Source organism: Humulus lupulus, chromosome 1, assembly GCF_963169125.1.
Source record: "Humulus lupulus chromosome 1, drHumLupu1.1, whole genome shotgun sequence".
NCBI classification, from domain to species: domain Eukaryota; kingdom Viridiplantae; phylum Streptophyta; class Magnoliopsida; order Rosales; family Cannabaceae; genus Humulus; species Humulus lupulus.
The window spans coordinates 87016172-87039943 of NC_084793.1; the positions used below are offsets into that span (position 1 = coordinate 87016172).

The 23772-nt window shown below is 37.6% G+C and overlaps 1 pseudogene; it reads right to left on the reverse strand.

The window, feature by feature from the left end:
- Positions 1–607: 607 nt before the first annotated feature.
- The window catches only part of LOC133817841 (probable LRR receptor-like serine/threonine-protein kinase At1g56140), a 32361-nt pseudogene continuing 9196 nt past the window's right edge, over positions 608–23772 (reverse strand).

The following is a 23772-nucleotide window of genomic DNA, read 5'->3' on the forward strand; positions in this document are numbered from 1 at the left end:
ACATGGTGGGATTCCACTGCCTCCTTTGATTGAGTCTGAGCTGAAATTGCCTGGACTGGATTCGGAAGACTATCAGATTCTTTATGAACAGCACATCCATCTACAGGAGCTGTCATGACCTCCTTCTTTCTCCAAACCACTCCTTCCACAAATTTGCAAGAAGAAGCTGTATGCCCTAGCTTTTTACACTGAGAACACTTCGTAGGCAATCACTCATAGTCAATCAATTGGTCCACTACTTGACCTCTCTCATTGATATAGCTAATGTATTTAGGTAGAGATTCTGATATCTCCATGTCTACTAGAATCCGAGCAAAATTTATCTTCGACATGTCTTTGGTAATCTTATCAATCATTATTGGTTTCCCAATTGTGCTAACCAATGCACTCAACACAATTGGTTCCCCAGTACTGTAAACCCTAGATTGGGAAGTCTGATCCAAACTGGTACTGATTTAATCGATTTCAAAGAGTCGATATCAGTTGTCCATGGCCGTAAGATAACCGGCTTCTTGTCAAAATGAACTACCCCTGATTCTAGAACCAAGTCACAAGTAGCCTCATCTCTGAATTTGACCATAGTAAAACCTGAATTCATTCTTGCCACTCATTCAATCCCAAGTTTCCCCCAGATTCGATTGATAAAACCTTCAAAAACAGGTAAGGGCGGGTTGGCTCCAATGACCACACAAATCAATGCAGATTTCCAGAATGAAGCTTTTACTGCAATTTCCTCAATGTCCAGCTGAGAAATTTTTTGACCATCCTTATGAAGAGGTTCCTTGAATTACAATTTTGTACCCCCCTGTAGAGGTAGCGATTCCTTAAATCAGGACCAGGTTGCCTTCGCAGCTTCTTGAAAAGACTGGGTCTCTACCTCCTCCGCCCACGAAGAGGATCTTACTTCAGGAGTAGACTGGTTTACCTGAGAAGGATCAAATGCCTCCTTACCTGATTTCACAGGGGTCTCTGAGGGCATAGTCTCAACAGCATCATTCTCGCAATCCAATCCAGACGGAGGCAAGACAGACGGATTTTCAGTGGATGAAGGGAGCTCCTGCCAAGCATCTGGCTGTACAAGCTTTTGCACCACCTTACGTCACCACGCCATGGCAGAGAGAAGGAGGAACATCATGCTTAGTAAAATAAAGTTATGGAATCTTTAGATTAATTACTGCAAGTATGGTCCACTAGTATTATGAATACATGTGATCTAGATCCGGATCACTAGTGTGGTAGGACACTTTAGTGGAGGTGCTTTATATATTAGAGAATAAATAGAAATGGACCAGATATGTTTATTAATACTTAGTTAAATACCGTTTCGAAGTATTGATTAAATATATCAACTGATGATTATATACAAATAGATCTTAATCCTAAAGTTACTATGAACTCCTGTTTATGTTTGTTATCCAAAAAACAGGCACGAATGACGTGACAAGTGATTTCTGGACACGTAGCTGACACCTGGTGGAATTCTGCTAGGGTATCGACTAGTAAAAATATTGCAAGCAAAAGGCGGTTGAGATTTCCCTGTGATCAGTATGGTCGCGCATTCCACGTATTTTGAGATAATTTTATAAAGATCTTAGTCAATCCCGAGATTGTCTCCCATGATTTCCTAAGTATCCGATTATTTAGGAAATAATATCTGTAACAAATTAATGTAATCCCCCTTGAGCCTATAAATAGAGAAAGATAGCTCAAGGAAGGGACTTTGGGCTTTCAAATTATTGGAGATTAGAGTTTTACGAGTGTATTAGAACTATCACTTTCAATATATTCTTTTGTTCTTCAGAGGTTTGTGAAACTCATTGAACCCTAGTTCTTTGATCACTCATTTGAATCCTACATCAATAAAAGATCAAGTGGACGTAGGTCATTACTAGATCCTGGGGCCGAACCACTATAAATTCCTGTGTGTTTTATTATTTTTGTCATCACATTCATTTCAACGTATTTGTCCACATCAAGCATATTTGACTCCGTGTCAGTTGGCCAAAATCAGGGTCAACAATGTTATATGAGTTCTTTGATTCACTTGTTAGGGTCTGTCAGAATGATCAGGCTAGAAGCTTTTGTTTTGGGAACTCATTAATGTATATGGCTGGGGACATAGTATCCAGATATGGAATCTATGCCTTCTCGCAAGAGATTGAATGATGGTTCTCTTAAGGGTTGACTTTTGGGACTGAAAGGTTATTGAGCTCAAATTCATAATTTAGTTATGAATTAACCTTCACTAGTAAAGTCAATGGTACCTAAGGAAACAAGAGATAATTAAAAGGGTAAAACTGTAATTTTATTCCCGATTAATTATGAACCATTATTAGAGGGTCAAGTTGTATGAAATGATTATATCAATGGACGCTTTATAATTATGAAGTACTCAGTAAATGAAATGTCTATAATTACAAGAGTCCAGTCTCATATTTATAGTGGAATGATCATGAGATTAATAAATTAAGATTATTTAATTAAAGAGTTTAATGAATAATCTCAAATTTATTGGAGCTTGGAATTATAGGTCCATAGGTCCCCATAACGGCTCTATCAACACTATTCAAGGTAAGAGTTGATATCAAGGGAAAAATAGTTTAAAGACACATTTAAGAAGAAATTTGTTCTTCAGGCCAAATATGTAATTATATGATAATAGTGATTAATTAATTAATTACAAATTAGTTGTAGTTAATAAAATTAATTAATATTTAATTATTGTATAATTTTCGAAATTATATTAAATAATTAAATTAATTTCGAAATTTAATTAAATAATTAATTAATTATAATTTTTGAAATTATAATAAATTAAATATTTATTTTTGAAAATATTGGATTTAATTAATTAGTAGAATTAATTAAATATCTTTATTTGAGTGGGAGATAATAATCTGATAAGTTCAAATTGGATTTGAATTTAAAAGATTAATATTTATTCAAATAATTAATTATATTTGATAATTAGTTAAAAATATAATTAATTTAAATTTGAATTCAAATTTGAATTAATTATCAGGTTGTTAGATCTTATCTGACAAAGTAGTTTGAATAAATAATTAAATAAAAATTGAAAAACCAACATCCCTAAAGATAGGGATGCTACACGTGCACACACAAACCATTGATTGTGTGTGGCGTGTACGGCTATTTTCAGGGATAGGTTTTTCATTTTTATTTAATTACTTAATGAATAATTAAAAAAAATGGTTTTTGGATTTTTTCATTAATAGAATAATTAATTAATTAAAAAGTAAATTGTAAGTTGGTTACAGATTTATTTTTTAAATTTGAAAATTTTCTTTTAAGTATGACTAATCAGAAAATATTCAGAGATCTGAGACAACTTAGAAGATTCGCTCTGTGAAAAATAGAACGATAGTTTTCTCTCCCTGAAAAATAAAGAACCAATTCTTAGGCCTATTCTCTTGATCTCATGTGTTGAGTACATCAAGTAGAATCACAAATAAACTATCCTTCATTCTCTAAGTGCCCACACACTTCTTGAGGTGTAGAGAACGCTTTGGAAGATCTTGGTGTGAGTGCTAGGAGCAGCTTAGATAGGAAGATCGTTTTAAATACGAAATGATAGCAAAGACACTTGATAGGCTTCAAGAGGTATGAATTCTATCCTTATCTTGCTTATGATTAATGTATGTATATTAATGGATCCGCATATTTAAAGGTAGTTTAAATATGTTACAAAATTTTTGTTGTATACTGGGCCAACCCCACCACCTTTCCGCTGCGTATTAGGAAACTCGTTCCTAACAGAGACAAGAATGGGATTGGAAAACTCCTAAAAACCAACTGTAAGAATCATGAGTTTCTAAAGAAAAGGAGATGAAAAAGAGAACTAGACCATCAAAGTAGAAACTTATCGAAATCCTTAAGTTTCAAGAAACTTAAACACCTAACCAAAAAGCCATAACAATAAGTTAGGATCTGAAAGAAAATGGAAGGGAATAAAAGAAATATGATGGATTAAACCTGAGGATAAGAATACATTGATAGACTAGAACTTCGATCTACACCTTAATACCGAAATGTCACTCTATCTTACTTCCCAAGTGTTTGTAAAGCTTAGATTGAAAATCTTTTATATCCCAAACCCTTGTGTTTTCTCTCTATAATAAATTTAGCAGCTTGGAGCATCTGAAGAATGCTTGAATGATAAATGAAATGGTTGAGTATTAGATCCTATTTATAGAATTCAAGGAGTGATACTAACCCCTTTTAAAATTAATCAATAAATGAATATAAATTGAATATATTTTGAATTTTTCGGTTCAGCAGATGCCCAGAACTTGGTCAAAAATGTTCAAGAGCAAGTCCAAGTAGTTAAGGGCTGTTTCTAGCTCGGAGTGACTATGGGCACTACTCTTCTCCTTCTCTCTAAACACCCATGTATCATCATCTGACAACAATGAAAAGGGTATGTGACATTTTATGAGTCAAAATGGGCCTATTGGGCCTAGATATCCAATGAGAGAGAATTAGTTGTCGTGGCCCGATGGGCTGACCAAAGATGTTTTAGAGCGTGTCCATGAGCCACGAGCGCGTTAGTATGTTATGTCCATCCCATTAATCTACACTTTGACTGTGTGAGAGTTTGTGTTCATTATTTTTTTCTTCTGGTTCTTATTTACTTGTATTATTATTGTTTTGAGTTTGTGATTTTCCTCTTCTACATCTTTCTATTTATTTGTATTTTGTGCAATTGAGTTGTAACATTACTTTTATCAAACACCTTGTCCATTGTATTTTGCATAGAGTTGTATTTTGGCTTTCCATATTTCCATTGAATATTACACATTCTCTAACAATTGGAAGTTACAAAAATGTTTGCAACGTTAAAAAATGCAAAGACTTGTTTTTTGCTAGTAGTACACGTGGGCACTGTGATGGCACACAGTGGGGGCCAAAGCTCATAGCATCTGTCCAGCCTCTTTTTTTTGCATTTCATCCCAATTCATTCCCATATGTTTTGTAACATCCATTCACATATTTGGGAGTTAAAAACATGCACACAATAGCTATAAAATATTATAGCTAATGAAAATCAAATCCAAGATGTGTAACTCCTTTTACACATCAATTGGTGAATATTTGGGAGAGTTACAAAACTTATGATCATCATTTCCTGAGAATTGTAACTCCACTCTACATGTTATTGATAACTCTACAAAGTAGAGTTATTTTACCATATTTTTTTATGCTAATTGTTGCTTATTATTTGAGTTTTTAAGTAATTTATTAAGTTTTTAAGTAATTTTCAATTTATTAGTCTTATTGTAATCTTTTAGATTTTTATATATTTTTATAAATATTTTATTGTAATATGTTGTAGTTTAATTATTTGAAATTAGTGTTGTTAAGTTAGAAGTAAAAAATTGCACTTTTATTGAGCTTAATTATTAAAGTAAATTAAGTTTTAATTATTATTTTCATGGAACTTGTGTTGTATATTTTATTATTGAAAATATTTAGTTTTAATTTAATTTATGTTTATTTTATAGGAAATATGTTGTATTTTTGGGCTCTTGAAAAGCAAGAAAAATGAAGAAAATAAAGTGACATTTTCAAGGAAAAGAAAGAGAAAACAAATGACATTTTCGAAAAGCTTCAGCTCACGAGCCCAGGCCCACGCCCCAGCTGCCCAGCCGGCCCAGCCCACGCCTCCAGCTGCCCCTGATGCCTGACCCACACCCCAGAGCCTGCCCGAGCCTCCCTTTAGCCAGCTACCACCTGGGCCGGCGCCCACCAGCACGCCTGGGCCTGCCCAGCCTTCGACCCATGCGCTTGCCCTAGCTCCCAGGCAAGCTGCTTCCCTCTAGGTCCACCACTCCTCAACCTAGAAGCTCCTAGGCCTGCCAACAGCTGCCAAACCCATGCATGCCTCCAATTTTCTTGAGCCCAACAATGTCTCATTGTCCCACAATGTCCAAAATTGCCATTTTTACCCAACATATTTAACTACAAAATCCATCATTACACCCCAAAATTCACCTTCACATGGCTCAAGACATCTTTATACACTAATTGTGCAATATTATTCTTCAATTAAAATTTAATTTAATAAATTTAAATTGATTATTTTAACTCTTTATTTTTGGCTATAAATAAGGGATTGGAAGACCATTTTAGAGGAGGTTACACTACACACTTACCATATTTTTAGACCACTCCTTTCTCTTTATCTTCTTCTTATTTTTTTTCATTAATTTTCTATGTATTTTTAGAGGAAAAATTTGGGGGTTCTCTGTAATGCCCCAAAATCCTTAATGCAGTTTAATGGTTGGATTAGTAGGCCAGGAGGGCCATAACTGTTTTATTATTCCATTAAACTATTATATGCATGTTTATGTCAATTATATTATAATATGATGTTAAATGCATGCAAGTGGGTCCACATTTCATCACAGAGGTATTTTGGTAATTTGGCCCGTTGAGGGCGTAATTGTATATTTGTATGCATGTCGATGATCTATTGTTGAGGCCATATTATAATGTGGATTTGTTCGAGCCATTCGGTATGAAAAAATCTTTGAGTGCATATTAGCAGTTTAGTAATAACGAGATTAAGTTCGGGGCTCGGGGTGAGTCTCGGGGTAATTTGGTGATTAGAGTGTTGCTGTGAATAAAAGGGTAACGGGATATGAATTATTGGTATTTGAGAATATCGAGAATAGCAGGAATTAGAGGGTGTTAATTATGATTAACAAAATAGGTGGAAAATGACGGTTTTACCCTTGGGAGTATTTAGAAAACCTTAAATGACCTAGGGGCAAAAGGGTCTTTTCACCATATATTTAAGCCATTGAAGGCTGTAGAAGGTTGGCAAAACAGAGCATAAACTCATTCCTCCCGTACCTCTTTTCTTCTCCCTTTTTCTTTTGAATTTTTGAGCTGTTCTTGAGGATTCAAGATATGGAAGTGGATCTTGAGGGCTTAGGATTGTGTTCCACCATTGAATAGGGTCCTAATCTAAGCTTAAGGTAAGTTTCTAGCCATTAAAACTCTAGCTTTGCTCTATTTTTGGTCTAGTTTTCAGCTTGGTTTTCTAGATTGGTTGAGGGGAAATTGATGGGAGTTTTTGGCTAGGGTTACTTGGGTTGTGATGCCTAGGACATGTGTAGATGGTTTTTGGGTTCAATTGGGACTTAAAATGAGGTTTGGAAGCTTTTGGTTTAGGTTGGAAATGGTGGAGTCGAAGGGGAAAGATTCAGGGGCATTCCTGGCTGTGTGTAGTGCTATAGCGCCCACAAGGGGGCGCTACAACGCTACCCAGGGAGGCTTTTGGGTCTTTCTTGGGCGCTGGGGCGCTAGGTGGGTAGCGCTACCCTGCTCCTTCAAATTTTGGGTTTGGGCATTTTTAAGGGTTTTTGGCTCGTGGTTTCAATCCTTAAGGCTCGGGATCGAATCTACTCACCGTTTGGGTACAACTCGGGGTCCCAGGAGTGAGGTTTAGGTCAAGACCCTATTATTGTTGATTTTCTTTAATGAAGGTTATAATTGGTTATGACTAGGTAACCGCTAAGGAATCAAAAGGTCGATCGTTCTCAAGGGTCATTCTTTTACTATTTCTCGCTCGAACCAGAGGTAAGAAAACTGCACCCCATATGTGACATGCATGGTTATTATTGAGGCATGTTGAGTGTTTAGATGTGGGCATTGATTGAATATTAAATGCTTAGAAAATCTTGCTTACTTGTGAATGGCACTGACTTACTAGTCAAAATCGACAATGGTGTCAGAACTAGCTGTGAAGCTGTGACTTACTATTCAAGTTCGACAGTGGTTTTGAGCACTGGTCGTATGTTACTGACCTATGAGTCAGCAGCAGCATAAGCATCATGAACGCAGAGCCGATAAAAGATTAGATCTGATCGACATCTGCATTGAATGACTCATCATGAGCATAATGCTGGACCGACCCCAAGTTCGATGAAAAGTAAAAGCGCTTGCCTAGTTCTATGACTAGTTACTCAGAGCTAGGGCCAGAAGGCCCAGGTGACCGTTACGTCTCATGGCTAAGGGTACGGAACCCACAGTAGTGACTCCATGGTCATTCACTTGGTTTACATTGGTGACTCGCTCAGCAGTCACTTATCTTGTTTAAGCTAGTGACCTGATCACTTATTTGTAAAGGGTGCGGAATCCCACATTAGTGCATTTTACATTTTCCACTCATTTATTTAGGGCTATAAGTCCTGGATGATTATTAAGATCATCGTTTTATATTATATTCATGCAGTATTTAGTTTTCTTGCTGGGCTTTGGCTCATGGGTGCTATGTGGTGCAGGTAAAGGGAAAGAAAAGCTCACCCAGCCTTGAGTGGAGAGCTTAGGTGGCGATGTGTACATATTTGGCCGCTTGACCACCACGGCCAAGGAGTTTCTCGGAGGAATTAGGGGGTTTACCCTATTTTTGTCGCTTAGGTCGGCGGGTTGTAAATTTTATACTGTAATGACCATTTTGGATTGTAAATAACTTATAAACGTATTTATGGGCCCATGAACAGTTTTATGTTTTAAATAAAATATAGCCTTTCCTTTTGATTGGTTTTTCACCTTAACCTATTAATAACACGTAGATGCACGTTTATAACCAAAGAACTTGATTAGCTAGTTAAGCACGGTTCAAAGTTCACAGTAACAGTCTTGGAGTAACCAGGGTGTTACAACTTGGTATCAGAGCGTGCCAAGGTTTAGGGTTCCTGTAGACTGGCTGGGCATGTACACTCGTCACTGAAGTCAAGCTCGACTCATTGTTTGGTAACTATTTATGTAGTTATGTATTTAATTGCTTAAATATAGTATAAATGCTTTACCTATAAACATGAGATACCTTGATAAGGATGTGCCTTGAATATTGCATCATTAGCAAGAACGTGCTTATTAGTACTGATATTGCCAAAGCATGCTTAGTAGTATTTTTCATTGTGAACTATTACTTGATACATGTTAAATGCTAAATGCTATGATCATGTATCCATCTGTATACTTGTATAACTGTGGAATATGATAATAATCTGCTTGTTCTTGGACCATGAGGCGGTAAGAGGTTTAGTTATCACTACCTGACTGGCCGTATTGACTATTGCAACATAATTTAAGTTAATAAGAATGATTCCAGGACAGACAGATTCATCAGCTGGCCAGGGTGATCAAGGCTTGAATAATAATTAGGGTCAAAAGAATGACTAGGGTCAGATTCCACAGCCAGCTCCTGAGAACTGGCAGCAGTTATTTAATGAGTTGCAGACTACAATATTGAGGCAGGGAGAAGAACTCCACCTCCTGAGACAACACTAGGTTCCTACAGTAGCCAGTGTACCTGAGGCACATTCTGTATCGGTGCTAGCAGCTGCCTGAGGTTGGTAACAAATGGGAGCCTCTTTATGAAAGGTTCAGAAAGTAGCAACCTCCAATTTTTGAGGGCAGTGTAGATCCTGCTAAAGCTGAGCAGTGGATGAGCATGATTACCACCATCCTGGATTTCATGAGGATGACTGGTAATTAGAGGGTGGCCTATGCCACGTATATGTTTCGAAAAGATGCCCGAATTTGGTGGGAAGTTATATCCCAGACCAAAAATATTAATGCCCTGAGTTAGGAAGAGTTTCAGACTCTATTTAACGAGAAGTACTACAATGATGCCATCAGAGCGGCAAAAGCTGAAGAATTCATCAGGTTACATCAGGGGAGTTTATCAGTGACTGAGTATGCCCTGAAGTTTGATCTATTGGCAAAGTTTGCTATGGAGCTGGTACCCACTGACGGGACCAGAAGGGAGAGGTTTCTCCAGGGGCTACAACCTAGATTAGCCCAGGATGTTCGCATTACCACTGTGGCAGGGGTTACCACCTATGCATAGGTGGTCGAGAAGGCACTCACAACTGAGAGTGCAGAGAATAAGATCTGGCGAGACAATCCAGCCAGAAAGGAGTTCAGGAGAACAGGTTCTCCATTTATGGGTTCTGGTAGGGGTGGAGGCCCCAGTGATCAGAAGTGGAAGGTTCTTGACACCTTCCTAGCTCCAGGTCCTGACAGGCGACCCCGTGGTATTTCAATGGGCCGCCAGAGTGGTAGTGAGGCCTAGAAGACTTATCCTGAATGCCCTAGATGCAAGAGGAATCATTTCGGAGGATGTAGGGCAAGGGCCTGCTTTTTGTGTGGAGTAGTGGGCCATCTTAAGAAAGATTGCCCTAAGGCAAGAAAGGATAAACCCAGAAAAGCGGATAGCTCGGCCCCAGCTCGAGTGTTCGCATTGACACAAGCAGAAGCTGAGGCTTCTCCCTCAGTAGTTACTGGTCAACTTCTTAGTGCTAGAACCCCTTATAATGTTTTGATTGATTCTGGTGCTACACATTCTTTTGTTTCTAGTAGAATTATTGATAGACGGTGTAGACCATGTGATTATTATGCTGTGGGGTTTGGAACTTTATTACCCACTGGGGAGTTAGTAGTGTCCAGAAGATGGGTCAGATCTTGCCAGTGACAGTGGAGGGTAGAGAGTTGTCACCGGACTTGATAGAGTTAGTCATGACTGACTTCGATATGATACTTGGTATGGACTGGTTAGTGAAGTATGAGGCAACCATTGATTGCAGAAGGAAGATGGTCACCTTTGGGCCTAAAGGTGAGTATCCTTTTGTGTTTGTTGGCACTGTGCATGGACCCCGTATACCTATGATTTCTGTTTTGAGGGCTAGAGATCTATTGCAAGGAGGTTGCATTGGGTTCTTAGCCAGTGTGGGTGACACCACTCAAGTCGTGCCAGTGAGACCAAAAGAGACCAGATTAGTCTATGAATTCCTGGATGTGTTTCCAGAAGATTTTCCAGGGTTGCCACCACACAGAGAGATTGAGTTAGTGATAGAACTGGCACCAGGGACGGAGCCAGTGTCTAGAGCACCTTACAGAATGGCCCCAGCTGAGTTAAAAGAATTGAATGTATAGTTGCAAGAGCTGTTAGATTTGGGTTTTATCAGACCTAATTTCTCACCTTGGGGAGCGCCAGTTCTATTTGTGAAGAAGAAAGATGGTTCTTTGAGGATATGTATTGATTACAGAGAACTGAATAAGTTAACAATCAAGAACAAGTATCCTCTGCCAAGGATAGATGATTTGTTTGATCAATTACAAGGTAAAAAGGTATTCTCAAAGATAGACCTTCGTTCTGGTTCTCATCAGTTGAGAGTCAAGGAGGGAGACATACCGAAGACTGCTTTTCGCACCAGGTATGGGCATTATGAGTTCTTAGACATGTCTTTTGGATTGACTAATGCCCCAGCTGCTTTTATGGATCTGATGAACAGAGTGTTCAAGGATTATTTGGACCAGCTTGTGATCGTATTCATCGATGATATCCTAGTTTATTCTCAGTCAGAGTCAGAGCATGAGCAGCATCTAAGATTGGTTCTATAGAGACTAAGAGAACACAAAATGTTTGCAAAGTTCAAGAAATGTGAGTTCTGGTTATCTCAGGCATCTTTTCTTGGGCACATTGTTAGTACGAAGGGGATTAAGGTAGATCCAACAAAGATCGAGGCAGTCAGAGATTGGCGAAGGCCAAAGAATGCTTCTGAGGTTAGAAGTTTCCTTGCATTGGCAGGTTATTATAGGCGTTTTGTGGAAGGGTTCTCAAAGATTGCTACTTCATTGATTGAGCTGACACGCAAGAATCAGAAGTTTGTGTGGTTAGACAGGTGTGAGAATAGCTTCCAGGAACTAAAGCAAAGATTGATTACAGCTCCAGTTTTTAGTCTTCCAACAGATCAGGAGAAGTTTGTGATTTATTGCGATGCTTCACATCAGGGTTTGGGCTGTGTTTTGATGTAGTCAGGGAAGGTGATTGCTTATGCCTCACATCAATTGAAGGAGTATGAAAAGAGATATCCCACTCATGATTTAGAGTTAGCGGCTATGGTCTTTGCTTTAAAGGTATGGAGGCATTATCTTTATGGGGAGAAGTATGAGATCTATACAGACCACAAGAGCCTGAAATACCTCTTCACACAGAAAGATTTGAATATGAGACAAAGGCGTTGGCTGGAGTTAGTAAAAGATTATGATTGTGAGATTTTGTATCATCCAGGAAAAGCCAACGTGGTAGCTGATGTTTTAAGCCGGAAGGGTTCAGGGCAGATTTATAGTGCGAGGTTGATAGCCAGAGAGTTAGCAGATGATATGACCAAAGCTGGTATAGAGTTGCAGGTGGGCCAGTTGGCCAATATTACGCTACAGTCTACACTGTTGGAGAGAATCAAGGATGGTCAGTTGGGTGATCCACAACTAATCAAGATCAGAGAGGATGTTTTGGCTGGAGCATCCAGAGATTATATAGTGTCTGATTTGGGCTTGTTGAGATACAAGGGTTGGATATGTGTTCCATTAGACACTGCTATGAGGCGAGAGATTCTGGATGAATCTCATACTACACCTTACTCTTTGCATCCAGGCACCATGAAGATGTATCAGGATGTGAGATCGTTGTATTGGTGGCCGGGGATGAAGAAGGATGTAGTAGAGTATGTGGCTAAGTGCTTGACATGTCAACCGGTCAAGGTTGAGCTGTAGAGTCCAAGAACTTTACTTAACTAAGTTAGATAGTAGTATAATAGTAATAATAGTATTATCTTTATGACTGTGGATTTTTGGTTCAGACCAGGATTTATTTGGACACTCATAGTAGTACTTGTAGATTTTCTAAGTTTAACCTATAGTTTAGGAATATTAATTTTAACCTAAGGTTTGATTATTATGAGTGATATTGAGGATAATATTTATTATACTATAATGTTTAGATAAGAACCAATTAGATAATAGCACATGTTATGTATGGATTTATTAATGATTAAGTATTTTGAGGATTAAATTTATTAAGGTTAAAATTTGAATACTCTAAGGTCAGTCAGCAGCTTTGAAAACGTTAGAGGGCTTAGTCAAGGCTGTTTACTCAATTTAAATTAAGCTAAAAATGTGTAATTTCGTGTTTAAATAATCAGCGTATGTCGATATATCGCAGCACGAAGATACGAAAAACACGAAATGTTGCACAATTTCCTCGGGCATACTGGCCCAGGCGATATATCGCCCCTCTCAGCATATTTTGAAAGTTTTCAAAAACGTTCTCCATTCAAACCTTCAACCTCTTGATGAGTCCAGCATCTTTTTGAACGGGTCTTCAGCCTTTGCTGAACGATAATTCAAATTATTTTCTCTTAAAAAGCCATTATTTTTATTCAAGTTAAATGAAGATCTTTTCATTCCTAAACTCTATAAATAGGACCTAGTACCCAACCATTTATTCATCTATTACTCTAAGTTCAGAGGATGCAAGTTGCTAGGTGAGTGTGAGAGTGTAAACACTTGGGTTGGGAATTATAAGCTTGATCACTATAAGCTTACCAAACACTTGGGGAAGTAAGGTTTATACACATTTCGATTCAAGGTTTAGATTGATCATAGAAGTACTCAAGGTATCCCAAACTCTAGTCCATTTTTGTATTATGTTCTTTAAAAATTCTCATAGTCTTCTACTCATTCTAACCTTATTCTTATTCTTGGTTAGGAAATCCAAGTTCTTAAGCACAAGGTTTTTGGTAAGTATATTTTGATAGCATAGTCCCTTTTTCACTTTCATCCCTTTTCTTCAATATACTCACCATATTATAAATGGTTTTTAGGAGTGTTCCAAGGTCCCAAATCAGTTCCCATATCCTGGTTATTTTGGTAAGGAAAATAGGATAGGATTTATGTGTTATATGATTTTATATGTTATCTTATGATTTTATGTTATGTAATATGTTATGTTAAGTATGCTTGTAGACTTGGGCATATGACCTATACAACTAACAAGCCCCAAATAGATTATGGGCATATGACCTGCTTAGCTAGTAGGACCCCATTAATCTAATGGGCATATGACTTGTTTAGTCTATGGGACCCCAAGTAATAATGGCCATTATAGTATGTGTATGAGATAAGTGTTATGTTATGTTTTTATGTTTCTTATGAAATTTATGTATATGGCTATATGTTAGATTTTCCTTGCTGGGCATTAGGCTCACTCCTTTTTGTTTATATGTGCAGGAAAATAGTTTTAGTGGCGGGTAAGGTTCGTGGCAGCTTGGGGAATGTGTATTGAGGCGGAATGGATTCAAAGAGCCGAGAGTTTCGATTCGAGGATGTAGTTTTTGTTCTTATGGTTTTTTTATGTATTTTTCCGCATTTTATTATGTAATCTCTTTTTAAATTATCATTATGTCATGTTTTGGTTTTAAAACAATGGGATCCCATATCCTAACTTCAATTTTATGTAATTTTGACCTTTGTCTTTTTCAAAGTTTTAATAAAGTTATGATCTTATCACTTGTAAGTGTTATTAAGAATTAGTGTTTATGTATAGTTTTCGTTAATGGTCCAAAAGTCTAGAGTAGTTGGGTCGTTACATGAGCATCAGAGGCCGACAGGGTTATTGCAGCCTCTGGATATCCCGGAGTGGAAATGGGAGGACATCACGATGGATTTCGTGGTCGGATTACCCAGGACTGTTGGTCAGCATGATTCTATTTGGGTTATAGTGGATCGCTATACCAAGTCAGCTCACTTCTTGTAAGTGAGGACTAAATATACAGTTGATCATTACGCAGATCTCTATGTGAAAGAGATCGTGCGCCTCCATGGAGCGCCGAGGTCGATCTTGTCAGATCGGGACCCTACTTTTACTTCCAAGTTCTGGGGGAGTTTACAGAAGGCCATGGGAACACAATTGAAGTTCAGTACTTCTTATCATCCTCAGATAGATGGGCAATCTGAGAGGACAATTTAGATATTAGGAGACATGTTGCGAGCATGTATGCTGGACTTATGTGGATCCTGGAGTAAGTATCTACCTTTGATAAAGTTTTCCTACAACAACAGTTATTAGTTTACCATTGGAGTTGCACCTTATGAGATGTTGTATGGTAGGAAGTGCAGATCTCCCATTCATTGGGATGAGACAGGAGAAAGGAGATATTTGGGTCCTAAGGCAGTTCGGAGGACCAGTGAGGCCATTGAGAAGATTAGAGCTTGGATGCTCACTTCTCAGAGTAGACAGAAGAGTTATATAGATCCCAAGTGCAGGAACGTGGAGTTCCAAGTGGGAGACTACTTTTTCCTTAGAGTCTCGCCATGGAATGGGGTGAGAAGGTTTGGGAAGAAGGGCAAGCTGAGCCCTAGATTTGTAGGTCCATTTGAGATCCTGGAGAGGATTGGTCAGGTGGCTTACAGGTTGGCCTTACCTCCGGCATTGTCGGACGTGCATAACGTGTTTCATGTTAACCTCTTCGGTGGTACGTATCTGATGTGACTCATGTTTTGAGCTATGAAGATCTGGAGCTTGAGGTAGATCTCTCTTATGAGGAACAACTAGTCCAAATACTTGACAGAAAGGACAAGGTCCTCAGGAATAAGACGATACCTTTGGTTAAGGTATTGTGGAGGAACAACAAGGTCGAGGAAGCGACCTGGGAACTGGAGTCAGATATGCAGAATCAGTATCCCGAGCTGTTCAAGTAAATTTCGAGGACGAAATTTCTGTAAGGAGGGGATAGTTGTAATGCCCCAAAATCCTTAATGCGGTTTAATGGTTGGATTAGTAGGCCAGGAGGGCCATAACTGTTTTATTATGCCATAAAACTATTATATGCATGTTTATGTCAATTATATTATAATATGATGTTAAATGCATGCAAGTGGGTCCACATTTCATCACAGGGGTATTTTGGTAATTTGGCCCGTTGAGGGCGTAATTGTATATTTGTATGCATGTCGGTGATCTATTGTTGAGGCCACATTATAATGTGGATTTGTTCAAGCCATTCAGCATGAGACGATCTTTGAGTGCATATTAGTGGTTTAGTCGTAACGGGATTAAGTTCGGGGCTCGGGGTGAGTCTCGGGGTAATTTGGTGATTAGAGTGTTGTTGGGAATAAAAGGGTAACGAGATATGAATTATTGGTATTTGAGAATATCAAGAATAGTAGGAATTAGAGGGTGTTAATTATGATTAATGAAATAGGTGGAAAAGGACGATTTTACCCTTGTGAGTCTTTAGAAAACCTTAAATGACCTAGGGGAAAAAGGGTCTTTTCACCATATATTTAAGCCATTGAAGGCTATAGAAGGTTGGAAAAAAGAGCATAAACTCATTCCTCCCGTACCTCTTTTCTTCTCCCTTTTTCTTTTGAATTTTTGAGTTGTTCTTGAGGATTCAAGCTAGGGAAGTGGATCTTGAGGGCTTAGGATTCTGTTACACCATTGAAGAGGGTCCTAATCTGAACTTGAGGTAAGTTTCTAGCAATTAAAACTCTAGCTTTGCTCTGTTTTTGGTCTAGTTTTCAGCTTGGTTTTCTAGATTGGTTAAGGGGAATTGATGGGAGCTTTTGGCTAGGGTTACTTGGGTTGTGATGCCTAGGACATGTGTAGATGGTTTTTGGGTTCAATTGGGACTTGAAATGATGTTTGGAAGCTTTTGGTTCAGGTTGGAAATGGTGGAGTCGAAGGGGAAAGATTCAGGGGCATTCCTGGCTGTGTGTAATGCTATAGCGCCCACAAGGGGGCGCTACAGTGCTAGGCGCTGAGGCACTAGGTGGGTAGCGCTACAACGCTACCTTGCTCCTTCAGATTTTGGTTTTGGGCATTTTTAAGGGTTTTTGGCTAAGGGTTTCAATCCTTAAGGCTCAGGATCGAATCTACTCACCGTTTGGGTACAACTCGGGGTCCCAGGAGTGAGGTTTAGGTCAAGACCCTATTATTGTTGATTTTCATTAATGAAGGTTATAATTTGTTATGAATAGGTAACCGCTAAGGAATCAAAAGGTCGATCGTTCTCAAGGGTCGTTCTTTTACTATTTCTCACTCAAACCAGAGGTAGGAAAACTACACCCCATATGTGACATGCATGGTTATTATTGAGGCATGTTGAGTGTTTAAATGTGGACATTGATTGCATATTAAATGCTTAGCAAATCTTGCTTACTTGTTAATGGAACTGACTTACTTGTCAGAATCAGCAATGGTGTCAGAACTAGCTGTGAAGCTGTGATTTACTAGTCAAGTTCGACAGTAGTTTTGAGCACTGGTCGTATGTTACTGACCTATGAGTTAGGAGCGGCATAAGCATCATGAACGCAGAGCCGATAAAAGATTAGACCTGATCGACATCTACATTGAATAACTCATCATGAGGATTAATGCCAGACCGACCCCAAGTTTGATGAAAACTAAAAGCGCTTGCCTTGTTCTATGACTAGTTACTCAGAGCTAGGGCCAGAAGGCCCAGGTGACCATTACGTCACATGGCTAAGGGTACGAAACCCATAGTAGTGACTCCATGGCCATTCACTTGGTTTACAGTAGTGACTCACTCATCAGTCACTTATCTTGTTTAAGCTAGTGACCTGATCACTTATTTGTAAAGGGTGCGGAATCTCACATTAGTGACTTTTACATTTGCCACTCACGTATTTAGGGCTATAAGTCCTGGATGATTATTAAGATCATCGTTTGATATTATATTCATCCAGTATTGAGTATTCTTGCTGGGCTTTGGCTCATGGGTGCTATGTGGTGCAGGTAAAGGGAAAGAAAAGCTCACCCAGCCTTGAGTGGAGAGCTTAGGTGGCGATGTGTACATATTTGGCTGCTTGACCACCATGGCGAAGGAGTTTCTTGGTGGAACTAGGGGGTTTACCCTATTTTTGCCGTTTAGGTCGGCAGGTTGTAAATTTTATACTGTAATGACCATTTTGGATTGTAAATAACTTATAAATGTTTTTATGGGCCCATGAACAGTTTTATCTTTTAAATAAAATATATCATTTCCTTTTGATTGGTTTTTCACCTTAACCTATTAATAACACCTAGATGCACGTTTTTAACCAAAGAACTCGATTATTGAGTTAAGCATGGTTAAAAGTTCACAGTAACGTTCTTGGAGTATCCACGGAGTTAGATTCTCCTCCAAATTTTCCTAGTTATGTTTGTAATATTTGGTTTGTATTTTCTATTCTAGTTATGAGTTTCTAATCTTTTTAAGATGATCATGGTGATTATGAAACAATATGTAACTAGATAATGTTTATTTTGTATGTTGATTTCTCATTTTGTGCAATAAAGTCTTTGAATTTTCTTCTTCAAATATCTTCTTTCATATTTAATATCTTGTATTTTTTATTGTTGGAAGATATTTACACTTTGTTCTTCATTTGTGAAAAATCATAATATTCTTTGATTAATGTGTGTCATTAAATTGAGCACATCCAATGTAACGCCCCGCGTTTAAGGCATCTGGTAAATCGTAGTTCGAGTATTTTAATTTCATGTATTATATAGTATCAGGGGAACATTTTATGTTACAAGAATTTGTGATGTTTGAATGCTAGCCTTGTTGTGGCAAGTGCAGTTTTTTTTAGAAATCGAGACCTTTGGTCGTGGACCGGGTCAAAAATCCTAATCGGGTAAAATTCTCGGATTTATTTAAATAGAAAATACTATGGCATAAAAATATTAATTTTTTCTGGCACTGGGACTTTATAGTCGAACCATTAAGTTTAAGAAAAATTGATTGAGCTTTGAATCTCAATCAATCGGGCTTAAGAATGAGAATTTCTTGCTCGAGCCTCTAAGGGAATTTTGGTCAATTTGATAAATTACGAAAATTATGTGTTATGTGAAAATTTAGTTTTGGTCACATTTATTTTATTTTAGCTTGGAGATATTTAAAAACTATAGGGTAAAAATTTGGTTAAATTTGGGGAGTGAAATTTCCAAAGGGCCCTTGAGTGCATTAGAAGTGAGTTAAAATGAGCAAGGGCACTAAGGTCTTTTCCAAGGGAGGAGAGAGAGAAGGGGGTTCGGTCAAGGCTGTGCCTAGGGTTCTCAAGAGCCTAGGACACATACTCTAGGAAGTGTAAGAGCCTCACCCACTCATTGGCTTAACCCTAATCATTTCACTCTTACACAACTAATCATTTTTTTTTTCTGTAAAATTTCATTTTCTCTCAGGAAAACAAAAACATCTCTTCTATTTCCTCTCCCCTAAAACCGATCCCTAGCCCCATCTACTCTCCATTTGCTACCATTTTCTCTCCATGAGCCAAGGACACTCTTTCACTTTGAAGGACACTACCAGAAAAAATACTTTCAATAAGACCGAAAAAGTATTATCAAATATATACCATAACACTTTTTGATGCGTTAAGGAAAGGGTGTTATAGTTGGTCGGAGCACTTTGCATAGCACTTTTCCATAGTTATAGACATGTGTTATGGTATAGCCTACGATAACACTTTTGTTGTGTTATTTTATTAGTAAGATAAGTATTTCATTATGCTGTTTATAAATAGATTATATAACACTTTCTTGTACTTATAAAGTAGTGTTATGATACATTTTATAATAACACAATTTCTGCATTATAGAAAATAGTTTGCATAACATAATTTTATGCTTATAAACTAGTGTTATTGTAAAAGATACAATAACGCATTTTTTGTATTATTCCAATATTTGGATAAGCTTGAATTATTATTATATAAACGTATACATTATAATAATTTTTTATTGCTTTAATTCAAACTCGCTTCAATTAATATACTTAAGACACCCTTAACATTGTACAAATATATTTTTGAGTACCAATTATATGGTTCATAACACACAACCAAATAATTGTGTCAAAATACATTCAAGATTATCTTAAAAACAATCCAAAAGTTTTAAGATATTCAACACTGCCCAATTAACATAAACAAAATATTCTCACAATAGTCAACAAAATAGTCTTAAACAGTTGCATATTCAAAAGTAAACGTAGGAATTCATGATCTTCCAAATGTCAGCACACCAAAGCCTTTGGACTTATAGCTTTGAAGAATTGGATGAGTGGAACCTTTGGCAGGCGATGGCATTGCATCCCCCACCATGCTTGTACTAGTAGGCAAATCATAGTAGGTAGAATCAGTTCCTATAGTTGCAACATCACTTAATATGCTACTTAGAATATCCAAACTCCAGTCAGCCAAGTGACCAGGCCTTGAGATTTGAGTGCTTACTTCCATATCTCCTGAAAGCTGTAGAGTCCAAGAACTTTACTTAGCTAGTTAGATAGTAGTATTATAGTATTATCTTTTTGACTGTGGATTTTTGGTTCAGACCGAGATTTATTTGGACACTCATAGTAGTACTTGTAGATTTTCTAAGTTTAACCTATAGTGTAGGAATATTTATTTTAACCTAAGGTTTGATTAATATGACTGATATTGAGGATAATATTTATTATACTATAAGGTTTAGATAAGAACCAATAGGATTTTAGCACATGTTATGTATGGGTTATTAATGATTAAGTATTTTGAGGATTTAATTTATTAAGGGTAAAATTTGAATGCTCTAAGGTCAGTCAGCAGCTTTGAAAATGTTTGAGGGCTTAGTCAAGGCTGTTTACTCAATTCAAATTAAGCTAAAAATGTGTAATTTCGTGTTCAAATAATCAGCGTATGCCGATATATCGCAGCTATAGGGGGCGATATATCGCAGCACGATGATACGAAAAACCCGAAACGATGCACGACTGCCTCGGGCATACTGGCCCAGGCGATATATCGCCTATAGGGGACAATATATCGCCCCTCTCAGCATAATTTGAAATTTTTTGAAATCGTTTTCCATTCAACCCTTCAACCTCTTGATAAGTCCAGCATCTTTTTGAACGAGTCTTCAGCCTCTGCTGAACGATAATTCAAATTATTTTCACTTAAAAAGCCATTATTTTTATTCAAGTTAAATGAAGATCTCTTCATTCCTAAACTCTATAAATAGGACCTAGTACCCAGCCATTGTTCATCTTTACTCTAATTCAGAGGCTGCAAGTTGCTAGGTGAGTGTGAGAGTGTAAACACTTGGGTTGGGAAACATAAGCTTGATCATCATAAGCTTATCAAAACACTTGGGAAGTAAGATTTTATAGTATTTCGGTTCAAGGTTTAGATCGGTCTTATAAGTCTTCAAGGTATCCGAAACTATAGTTCGTTTCTGTACTTTTTCTTTAAAAGTTCTCATTGTCTTCTACTCATTTTAACCTTATTCATATTTTGGTTAGGAAATCTAAGTTCTTGAGCAAAAGGTTTTGGTAAGTATATTTTTAAAAGTAAAGTTCCTTCATCTCTTTCATCTCTTTTTCTTCAATAGACTCACCCTTTCATAAATGGTTTTTAGGAGTGTTCCAAAGTCCCAACTCTGTCCTCATATCCCGGTAATTTTGGTAAGGAAAATTGGATAAAATTTATATGTTATATGCTTTTTTATATGTTATCTTATGTTTTTATGTTATGAAATATGTTATGTTATGTTATGTATGTTTGTAGGCTTGGGCATATGGCCCATATGACTAACAAGCCCCAAATGGATTATGGGCATATGACCTGCTTAGCTAGTAGGACCCCACTAATCTAATGGGCATATGGCTTGTTTAGTCTATGGGACCCCAAGAAATAATGGCCATTATAGTATGTGTATGATATAAGTGTTATGTTATGTTTTTATGTTTCTTATGAAATTTATGTATATGAACTATGTGTTAGACTTTCCTTGCTGGGAATTAGGCTCATTCCTTTTTGTTTATATGTGCAGGAAAATAGTCTTAGTGGCGGGAAAGGTTCTTGGAAGCTTGGAGAATGTGTATTGAGGTCGAATGGATTCAAGAGCCGAGCGTTACGATTCGAGGATGTAGTTTTGTTTTTATGGTTCTTACATGTATTTTTCCGCACTTGTTATGTAATCCCTTTTTATTTTAAATTATGTTTTGTTTTGTTTTTAAAACAATGTGATCCCATATCCTAACCTAAATTTTTTGTAAGTTTAACTCTTATTTTTACAAGTTTCTTAATAAAGTTATGGTATTTTCACTTGTAAGTTTTATTAAGGATTAGTATGTATAGTTTTCGTTAATGGTCCAAAAGTCTAGAGTAGTTGGGTCATTTCAGTTGGTATCAGAGAAATTGTTCCTTCGCATGAAGTTCTCCTCAATACACACTCAAAAGCTCCGAATCTGACCACTAAGTAAGTATTTAAGTTATAAGTTATTTTGCTTATGTGGACTGCTAACAACTTTAGTGTTTATGTTTTCAGTGAAGTATGAACGGAGCTTTAACCTATTAGGATATTCGAGCCATTAAGGATTTAAAAAGAATAAGGGAGCCAAGAAACACCGTATGAGCATTAGAAAGAATCACACGAAGACTGCTTTTGTTCCACAAAGAGATAGGTCACCTTCAAGAGTCTAAGCAAATAATGATGAGATCAACGGAACAATATGTATTAATAATTAGGCTATTTAAAGATTTCCATCCTGTAATAGCAACCTTAGAAGAAATATGGGAAACCATGAATGATGAGGACGAACTGCCATTAGCGATGCGATATTACTTCCTCTTAATTAGGTTCACTGCAAAATCAGAATTTCAGTTTACAAATGAGCAAAAACATAGGATTTTCACAAACCTTCCTAGAGGACATTTTGATGCACATGATAACGATGATTATGAGGAGATAGATGACGATATGCTAGATGAAGGATCGGATGTGGAAGATCCCGATTTTTAGAATAGTAGTTTTCATTGTTTGTTTTATTTCTTTCTTTATTTTATGATTGTAATAAGTGAAAAACTCTTTTTCCAAATAAATAACATGTTATTTTATTATCATGTATGAGTTTGATTTTATTTTTGCAATCATAATAAATACTAAATAAAATGAATAATGACTAAGTTCGGTGAGGGTGGATACAAATCAATGAACCAAGTTTCCTTATTGAGAGTTAGGGGGCCATAGTAATGGGAACGATTTTACTGATCCCAGCCCTCCCTCAATATGGTTAACTTTGGAACAAAGATAAGTTTCGAGCCTGAGAATTAAGTCATATAGGATGATTAGAAACACACTTAGAAAATGAAGTAGACTTGTTTTTCTAAGTGTAGAAACCCACTCTAAATAATAAATAAAGACTTATATTTTTTTTCATAAGAAGTCATAATAAATAGGTCCGAGATATGTTTGTTTTAGAATAAGTTTTTGCCTTAGAGCCTATTAGATAAAGTTCTAACATGTTTCTTTCAACTGTTAGAACTCTGCTACGATGTCGCTCCGAAGATCTGTACGCACCAATGGAAATGCCTCCAATGCCGTCCTAGCAACCAATGAAGCCCCTCCAGTTCGCAGAAGGGGAGTGCGTGCTACTGCCCGCCGCAACGCGCCAATGAAGCCCCTCCAGTTCGCAGAAGGGGAGTGCGTGCTACTGCTCGCCGCAACGCGCCGGCACCGCCAGCTGACAACACTGCGGAGATCGCTAGACTGCGATAGCAAGTCGAGGAACTTTTGCAGCAACAACGCGAACAGGCTCAAACTCAGTCTCAGCCTCCGTCGCAGCCGCAGCCACAGCAAATGACCCCAGCACCCCAACAAGTTGGTCCATATGGGGGATGGCCAGTGACGAACTACGCGCCATATCCAGTACCAAACATGGAGCCAGTGTATGAGAGGTTCCGCAAGCAGCACGCTCCAAACTTCGAAGGGACTACAAACCCCTTTGAGGCAGAAGAGTGGCTAAGGAATGTGGAGCCGATTCTGACGCATATGAATCTCAATAATGCGGACCGCATATCCTGCATCTCGTCTTTGCTCAAGAAGGATGCCAGGATATGGTGGGACTTGGTCCA